Source organism: Eutrema salsugineum, unplaced genomic scaffold (genome assembly GCF_000478725.1).
Source record: "Eutrema salsugineum unplaced genomic scaffold, Eutsalg1_0 scaffold_6, whole genome shotgun sequence".
Classification (NCBI taxonomy): Eukaryota; Viridiplantae; Streptophyta; class Magnoliopsida; order Brassicales; family Brassicaceae; genus Eutrema; species Eutrema salsugineum.
The window spans coordinates 12,295,723-12,305,173 of record NW_006256547.1 but is presented as its reverse complement, the minus strand read 5'-3'; the positions used below and the strand labels follow the sequence as shown (position 1 = coordinate 12,305,173).

The window sequence follows — 9,451 nt, the reverse complement described above, 5'->3', positions numbered from 1 at the left end:
TCCGGTAATGTGATTTCTGAGATGTATTTTTGGCCGAGAAACTTAACCGCCAGTACGTGTTTTTGGCCGAGAGATCTACCCGCAGGAAGGATTTTGGCCGAGAATCTTCGACCATCAGTACAGCATTTGGCCGAGAACCTCAAAATTTCTCCTCTACACCATTTTTGATCATTTCAACTCTATTTCTTCATATGAATCACATTCTCCACTCTAAATAAGCTCCATAAGCACCTGTTTAACACTCCAAACCATGTGAAACTCTTTTGGACCTAATGAAATCTCTAAAGTCCTAAAACAATGCCTAAAGACATAAAATATATGCAAATGAGACATGATTTGGACTTACATATGTACACTAAATGATGCAATTTATGAATATATCAACTCCCCCACACTTATCCTTTGCTTGTCCTCAAGCAAAAAGAACAAATGAGAGAGAGAGGTTGAATCCTTGGGAGTTCACATTTCTTAAAGAGAGAGGGTAATCAATAAAAGAGTTCAACTCATGGTCCTAGTTACTAATTCTAAATTGCAATACAAACTGGTTTACTCATAAAAACAAGCCATGTTCATCACCAAGTGAACCAAACTCAAGTGTCAACCTTCACAAGAATTCCTAACTCCAGCCCTTTGATATTCATTTAAGTATCATGTGGATCATGCTCATGCAAATCATGTGAACTCATTTGGTTTGGCACAGGGTTATGAGATTAAAATGATCTCATTCCAATGCTTGTGGGTTCAATGCAGCTCAAGGGATCACTCAAGAAGGAATAAACTTTAACAGAAGGCTAAGGGTAAAAGGCAACTGATGCATACAAGAGTAGAATCCCATCTACCCAATGCCTCAAGTTGGTCTTTCACCTTAACTCTAAACCCATGAAGAACACACCTAAGCTACCCTTCTCTCAAGGCATTCATTGCCTTCTCAACCCATTTCTCACTTCACTCTCAATCTTTTTCTCACCAGAGGATTCATCTTTTTCATTTTCAAACTCAGGCTTTGGGGTCTAAACCTTTTCACTTAGCTCCTTCTCACTTAGCATTGTCTAGCCTCTTTTCTTTTCACTTTAAACACTTGAGACTTTTTGGCTTCTTTTCTTTTCTTTTCACTTAGAGGCTAGACTTTAGTTTTCAAAACACAAGAGCTTTTTTTCATTAAACAACAGACCCCAAACCGATCTCTTTTCTTTTCCATCCCCTGGTTCTCATCTCAAACTCTCTCTTTTTTTTTTCAACTCAGTGTTTCCCAAGATCTCTTCCTAGCCTACTCTAGACTCATGATGCAGAGCTAGATCTACATGAAACTCACTCTACTCTTGTCGCCCTAAACCCAACGCTTTCTGTCAAGTTTATTCAGAAAAAGGCCTCACATCATCTCTCACTAAAGTGTTTTAGGCTTCAAGGAAGGTTTGGTTCAAGGAAGGGAATTGTCTCAAAATGAGAGAACAGCTATTTGAGCTAGCAAAGAGTGGTAAAAAGGGATAAGAGAGCTCAAATATTTTGTGGTACCCATGAGTTCACAATGGTATGTACAAACATGATAATTAGATTGTCAAGTTATTGTTTTCACTTTAAACAAGGCTGGAGTTAATCACAACTTGATCCAACTAACACAGAAGCATTGAGACACTAGTTCCAAACATGGTTCACTCTTGATTTCATACCAGTTTTGCAAGCAATAGAGAATTAATAACTAGGGCCATGAATTCAAGATCTTAAGATGATTCTCTCTCAAAGAAACCTATCATTACTCCCATTCAAGTGATGAAACCTATATGATTATGCAACTAGACTCAATCCTAAAAATGTGAATGCAACTGAAATGAACATTTTTTGTGAAAAGTTTTCAGATTTTTCTATTTTTTGGTTTTTCTATGCACTTAGATGCAGACTCAAGATGCAAATCAAAATAAGAACAAGAGAAAACATGATTAGTAAACACAAAGCCTTTCCCCCACACTTAAATAACACAATCCCTTGTGTTATAAAAGCATGAGAAAGAGGAAAAATCAGACATGAAATGCAAAAGATAAAGAAAAATGTTAAATGCTCATTTACAAGTGTAAGGAGTGATACCTGGTGTGGTTCTTATGCAAAGGGGAAGTGAGTATCTGCACCATATGAGGCTAGACATCAATAGAGATGGATTTGGCTTGGCTTGTATTCCTTTGTGCGACATGGACTTGTCTTGGACCGACTCGCACACCCAAGTCGCACATAAAGCTTGGCTTTCTTCAGTTGTGCGACATGGCTGCTCTCCTTCCTTTCTCGCACACCCAAGTCGCACATAAAGCTTCTTCAAAGTTCTGGCCTTATTTGTTGCTGCTACATGGCCCTAGAAGACACCAATCCGCACACCCATGTAGGTGTGATTTGCGAACAGGTGTGCTACTTCGATCAGGGGAGAACTAACTCGCACACCCTTGTAGGTGTGATTTGCGAACAAGTGTGCTAGATGGGACCTGACCTTGTCCAACTCGCACACCCATGTAACACACCAGGCGGCTCACCAGTTTTCATGCCTTAAGTCCTTCCTCAGCTTGTTCTCAGATTCCTTTTCACTTTGTACTTGGACCACAACATCCCTAAGTCACCTTAGACCTGAAATCACTTGACAAAACCCATCAAAATATCCTAAAACATGAAAAAGAAGGGAAAATATTAAAAAGAGTTATGTACAAGGATAAGCTTGGGGTGTCTCCGAAGAGCACTTTGTTTTAAGTCACTAAGTTTGACTTTTCATACTCATTTCTTAGTGAGGGAGAGGAGGGGCTTTGATGCTCCTTGTCTTGTCCATGAATTCAAGCATGAGGTATTTGTTCATCAGCTCTTGGACACCATCAGATCCCTTGTCCTTGAACTCTGGTGTGAGGATAGCTCTGACTTTGGCAAATGGTCTTGATCTTCCATTGCCTTTAACCTTGTATTCCACAGCTCTACCATCAAACTTCCAAGGGGTGAGAGTTAGGATTTGAGAAGAAGAGTCAAGAGTGAATGATTTGGTGCTTGTTGGGTTCTTGTCTTGATACCCTGAACCATTGCCTTTGTTGCTGCAGATCTCCTTCTCACTTGGTGTAGGAGATGGATATTCCAAGCAAGCTTCATCATCACTAAAGAAATCTCCTTCAAACACAAGATCAGGTCTTACTAAATATTCTTTCTTCTTCTCAACAGATGCAAGGGTTTGTGCTTCTTCTATAGTTCCAATACTCCCCACATACTTCATCTCATAGTGTTTCAACTCATCAGAATCATCAGATATAACACCACAAAATCCAGCAAGGGGAGGCTTCAGAGGATAAGATACTTCATCATCTACCTTAGTAAGCACCACTCTTTGAGTATCAAAGTCCATTTTAGCTCCAGTGGTATTCAGAAAAGGAGTTCCAAGCAAGAGAGGAAGCTCTTTGGTCTTCTTCATCTTCATTACCACAAAATCAGTTGGAACTATGCATTCACCAATCTTTAGTGGGTAATCTTCAAGGATTCCATATGGCTTCTTTGAGGATGAATCTCCAAAGGTGATTGACATGGGGTGATGCTTAAGACTCTTGATCCCTAATCTCTCTACCATGGCTAAAGACATTACACTGATGCCTGATCCAGAATCACACAAAGCATTGTCCAGTTTCAAACTTCCAAGAGAGCATGAGATGGAGAACTTTCCCGGATTACCTAGCTTGGGAATAGATTTGGGTTTCACCCTTGCTGAAACAGTACTATAGACTCCATCAGATGTCCTTCCTTGAACCATTCTCTGATCTTTTCCTTCAGCAATCTCATAATCATTTTTTTCATATCAAAACAAGCTGCCTCCCCACCTTCTTTCTCATTGTCCTCATTGAGATCACAGAACAGGAAGTCAAACTCCTCTATGATGGCGTCCTCATCATCTTGTGTCAGGCATTTTTCACTTGAGACATTGCCATGGAGAAGATCCTCAATTTCTTGGACAGCAGCATGATTCTCATCATTTGAGAGGATTGCATTGCCGTATTCTGTTGGATGTGCAACTGATGTCCCTGGTAAAGATCCTTGAGCTTGAAAACTACAGTGGCTCTTTTTGTTCTCTAGAGTCTTGACTTTGGAAGCCAAGGTTGAAAGTTGAGTTAGAAGATCAGAATACGTGCAATCCACCTTGTTGTTAATCTCTGCCATTTTCTTGTTGAAGTCCATGGCACCACTTGCTTGACCTTGGAGGATTTTCTGGAGCAGGTTATGTACTTCTTGATCCTTATTCCCTGAGTTCTGTTGGAGGCTTTGCTGTTGGGGAGGGACAAAACCATGTTGGTTATTGATATGAGAGTGAAAGTTCTGGGTGGGGTGATTCTTGTAGTAGGTAAAGCCTTTTTGGTAACCTTGTTGTCCACCTACAAAGTTTACCTCAGCTGTGATGTCTTCCCCTTGAAATGTGTCTTGAAACACATGATTCACATCTCTGACCAAGTTGACTGACTTATAAGAAGCTAGGAGAAGTTTATCTAGCTTCTCATTGAGAGACCAGATGTCTTTCCTTGTCCTTTCCACTTCAGCACACACAGCACCTCTTGAATTCCTGTCAAAGTCTGATCCATATAGTTCATCACTCTGAGCTACATTCTCCACAAGGGTCATGGCATCATTGACTTCCTTGGTCATGAAATTACCATTTGAAGCTGTGTCCAAGAGGAGTTTCACCTTTGGTAAAGAACCTCTGTAGAAGGTACTTAACAGCTGAGAATCTGAGAATCCATGGTGAGGGCATTGCATGGTATACCCTCTAAATCTTTCCCAAGCCTCACAAAAGGATTCATGGTTCTTCTGAATGAAACTTCAGATTTCATTTCTTAACCTTGCTGTTCTTGACGAAGAGAAGAACTTGGTTAGAAATGCTCTTTTGCATTGGTCCCATGTTGTGACTGATCCTTGAGGTAGAGACTTTTCCCATTGATGAGCTTTGTCTCCTAGAGAAAAAGGGAATAGACCCAACTTGAAACTGTCTTCACTCACTCCATTCATCTTAGTTAGATCACAAACTCTATCAAAGTTGTCAATATGATCTAATGAGTCTTCTAATGCCAAGCCATGGAACTTGTTTGATTGCACCATGTTGATCAAGCCAGATTTGATCTCAAAATCGTTTTCAGGTGTTGGAGCTTGAATCCCATGTCTCTGACCCTTAGTATTGGCCTCATCACCAGCTCCCACAACTGTTCTTGGACGTGGTTCTGGACCTTCTTGCTGAGCCTGGTGGTTTCCATTACCACCATGAGCCTGTTGCTCTTGACCCATACCCAATCTCTCAATGTGCACAGCTGTTTCTCTTTGTCTTCTTCCTTGACTTCTGGTGTTCATAAACCTGAAAACAAAGAAAGCACTTGAAAGGTAATCAGTAAAACAAAATAAAATGACTTGATCTCAAGAAGATCCAAAGTCTTAATGCTAGAATGAATCCCGAATTGGCAAAGGTGCCAAATTGATATTAGGTTTTTTAGCCTACTAAGGTCAATTAACCTCTTGTGTTGTAGCACTTGAGGGTCAATCCAAATGGAGATTATCTAGGGACCAAGACTATAAGGATCAATTCTTAATCCAAGTCTAATGAAACATGTTGGTGATTAAGTGATCTATAACCATAAAAAAAAAACAAGAACAAGCAGTAGTTAAGAATTAAACAAGCAAACAAGACAAACAAAACAAAGACTCAAATTCAAATAAAGATAAAGCTAAACCTCTAGATGTGATCATTGATTAGGGTACTTCAAATGTGAATTCATGATGCTAAGCAAACAATGAAACACTTGCAATTCTTAGTCTAGACTTCCAAATCAGATTAATTCATTTTCATGACAAAAATCCCTTTGTTAATTACCAAATCAAGACTAATTTCCATTAGATGAATAAGCAATCAACAAGCATAAGGTTCCAAGTCTAAAATGACCAGACAGCCTCTTTGTGCATCAAAATAAGAGCTAAGAAAGACTAAATCTTATACAGAAAGATAAAGCAAGCATCACATGATCTCAAATTTCAATTATCATAGAACTCTAATCTAGATTAATCCTCTCATGAAGGCATTAACCTCTACACTAATCCATTTTCAAACCAAATCATCATTTGTGAAATATGAATCAATGAGCATTAAGAAACAGTTCTAATCTGTCATTCATGCATTTAACAATCATTCCCATGATGAAAAAGGCATAAACCCTTAAGTTAGCTCATTCAGGCATTTCAATAAACACCTTTTGGGTGGAGAAATGCCTAAGTAGAGGTGTCAAATTGGGCTCTGATCCGCGGGTTCGGCCCAAGTAAAACCGCAGTGGTGCGGGCTTGGGCTCCATAAAATTTGTCCAAATAAAATGCGGGTTTTGCGGTCCAAACCCGCGTGGAAGTTGGATTTTTGCGGGTCGGGTCAAAGCGGATCCGCGGGTTTGCGGGCCAACCCGCAAAATTTGATGTTTTCTTGTAAACTTTGAAAAGTGAAGTATTTTGTCATTTTTATTGGTGGATTTCGAAGTAGTAGTTTTATGGAATGAATCAAAGCCTAGTGGAGTCATACAATTCAACTATTGGGCTTTGTGGTAGCTTCATTTCAATGAGATCAAGGAATCATCAAACTAGTATGTGTTTTATATTATATTCGATTCAAATTCTGTTATTGGATTTTTGAATTTGGAAGAAAATCTGGTCATTGTCTTCCCGGCTAAAAACTAGTATTTTTTTTAAAGTTTTAATTTCAGTTTAATGTCATAAGTTTGTTTTTTTGTTGGTTTTGCTCATCGACTATATCACGGACGTGGTATTTCTTTTGTCCGCAGCGATACAAAGGTAATTTAAAATCGCTTAAATCTTGAATTGACAATAAATAGTTTTCCTTGAAAATTACATTTGTTTGTACGCTAGACTAACAAATAAGTTGTCTTCATCTTTTTTTTTTTATATATATGTGAATGTCTTGTTGCTTGTATCTTGATGGTTATTTAGCTTAAATTACCAGTTTTTATGTGTATCATTATTTGTAATTCATTTATTTGCATTTCAAAACTAAGTGTCTATTTTTACCGTTAAATTGATTTTTCAAATCTTATGGTATCATAGGGTTAGGAGTTTTGTATAAGAAGTTTATCGAATTCATTTGTTTGTTCATCAAATTTGCTTACACAAGAATTTTCTTTAGTTTTGTTTCTTATGCATATTGTGATTCAGTTACGAGTAAAATTTTATTTTCCTCTTGTAGATTTTCTGGTACTATAAATCTAAATGTCATAAAAACTTTAAGATGAAAAAGAAAGTATGAACCCGCGGGCCAGTCCGCAAAACCGCAGAATATAGGCGGGTCGGGCTTGGACACATCAATTTGGGACCGCAGCTTATGATGGGCCAGGCCGCCAGACCCGAAAAAAATTTAAACCCGCATCGGGTCGGATTATTTGGACGCGGGTTAGCCCGTTTGACATCTCTATGCCTAAGTTCTAGATCAAGCTTATAATGAGAGATCTAGCATTAGGATCAACTAACTAATGAAAGGAGAAGAGAATCTAAGCTTAAACAATCATTAATCTACATCTAAGCACCATAATCTACACACCTAGAAGCTTAAAAGAAGAGACTCACTAATCATGCTTAACACACCTAATATTTTGCAAGAGATGATGTTAAACATGATTAAAAGCTAAGATAAGAAGATGAGATGATACGAAACAGCTTTAGATTGATTCAATCCTCTAGATATCTCTTAACAAACTCGTTTTTGACTCAAAAGGAAAGAAAACTAAGAGAGAATGAAAGATAAAAGATCAGATCTAAGGTTTTTCTCCCAAAAAACTATTTATACAAAGGGTCTTGGACCGGGTCAGCCCAGGACAAACTGGGTACTGACCCGGCTTCAAATGGATCATGTCTCAAGTGTGCGACATGGTCAGGTGCTTCCCAAATCGCAGGCCCAAGTCGCACAGCCATAGAAACAGCCTTGTGAGCCTTAAATCTTTCAGCCTCAGCCGCATGCCTATCTAGGTGTAAACAGCGAGTGTTTATGCTATTCAGGCTTCCTTCTCTTCAACTCGCACAACCAGGACGCATTCTGGAGATAATATGTATGCGAGTTGGTCATCTTTAGTACCAAGCCGCAGGCCCAAGTCGGTGTAAACCGCGAGTCTTTCTGCGGTTCAGTTCTCTGCTCCGCCATCTCGCATGCTTAAGTTGCACTCGGACCACTTCACATTCAGGGGAGCGTAACTTCCAGCATATAGATAAAAATGGCATGATTCCAACTTTAATGGAAAGAGCACTAAAATATCTCAATCTTTGGTGAAGAAACTATCGGCGCTTGGGAAGTGGAAGGTTCCTCGGAGGGCTCATCTTTGCAGTACATTGACACTATTAGAAAGAGGCTTCTAGACATGTGTCCATTCCGGAAACGTTATCTTTTTGCTCATAGCTCCAAATTGAATGATCTTAAACGTTCTGGAAATAGGACTCAAATATCTTAAACTTAATCGGTCTGGAAGTGCATCGTCCCTCGTAATCTTTCGAGCTCATCGGGTCAGTCTAAAACGATGGCGAGACAGGTGCGTCTTCCGGTGAGTTTAAATCTCTGATTACAACTCCAAATCAAATGATTATACCTACTCTGGATCCGTGATTAAATCTTCTCCAACGTTCATGAAGACCCTGTAAACCAAATCGGAGGGGAAGGCTTCCCAGTAACGACATCTTTGAGGCGTATCGGATTTCTCCGGAATGAGTGTGAGACATGTTCGTCTTCTGGTGGCCATATCTTTCATCTCAGTGCTTCAAATTCCCTGATTCGAAATTATCTGGGTTCGTGACTTAATTATCTCCAACTTTCATGAAGACCGCAACAGCTGAATCGGACGGCAAGACCTTCCGGTAACGTGATTGCTGAGATGTATCTGCACCCGAGATTTTTGACCGAGAAACTTAACAGCCAGTACGTGTTTTTGGCCGAGAGATCTACCCGCAGGAAGGATTTTGGCCGAGAATCTTCGACCATCAGTACAGCATTTTGCGGACAACCTCAAAATTGCTCTTCTACACCATTTTTGATCATTTCAACTCCATTTCTTCATATGAATCACATTCTCCACTCTTAATAAGCTCCATAAGCACCTATTTAACACTCCAAACCATGCAAAACTCTTTTGGACCTAATGAAATCTCTAAAGTCCTAAACCAATGCCTAAAGACATAAAATGTATGCAAATGAGATATGATTTGGACTTAAATATGTACACTAAATGATGCAATTTATGAATATATCACTTCTTACTCCCTTGACTGAACAAGGAGCTCCCAAGTTGACCATGACTTCAACCTTAGCCTTATCCACCTCAATGCCAGCTTCAGAGATCTTATGACCCAACAATGCCCTCCTTCACCATAAAGTGGCATTTTTCCCAATTAAGCACCAAGTTTGTCTCCTCACATCTCTGAAGTATCTGCAAAT

At 39.4% G+C, this 9,451-nt stretch overlaps 1 non-coding gene across 1 annotated transcript; it reads left to right on the top strand.

Annotated features, from left to right (window-relative positions):
* Positions 1-4,729: 4,729 nt before the first annotated feature.
* LOC112083612 lies at positions 4,730-4,836 on the top strand. The gene has a single exon (XR_002897748.1). It is a non-coding gene; the product is annotated as a small nucleolar RNA R71 (small nucleolar RNA).
* Positions 4,837-9,451: the final 4,615 nt, after the last annotated feature.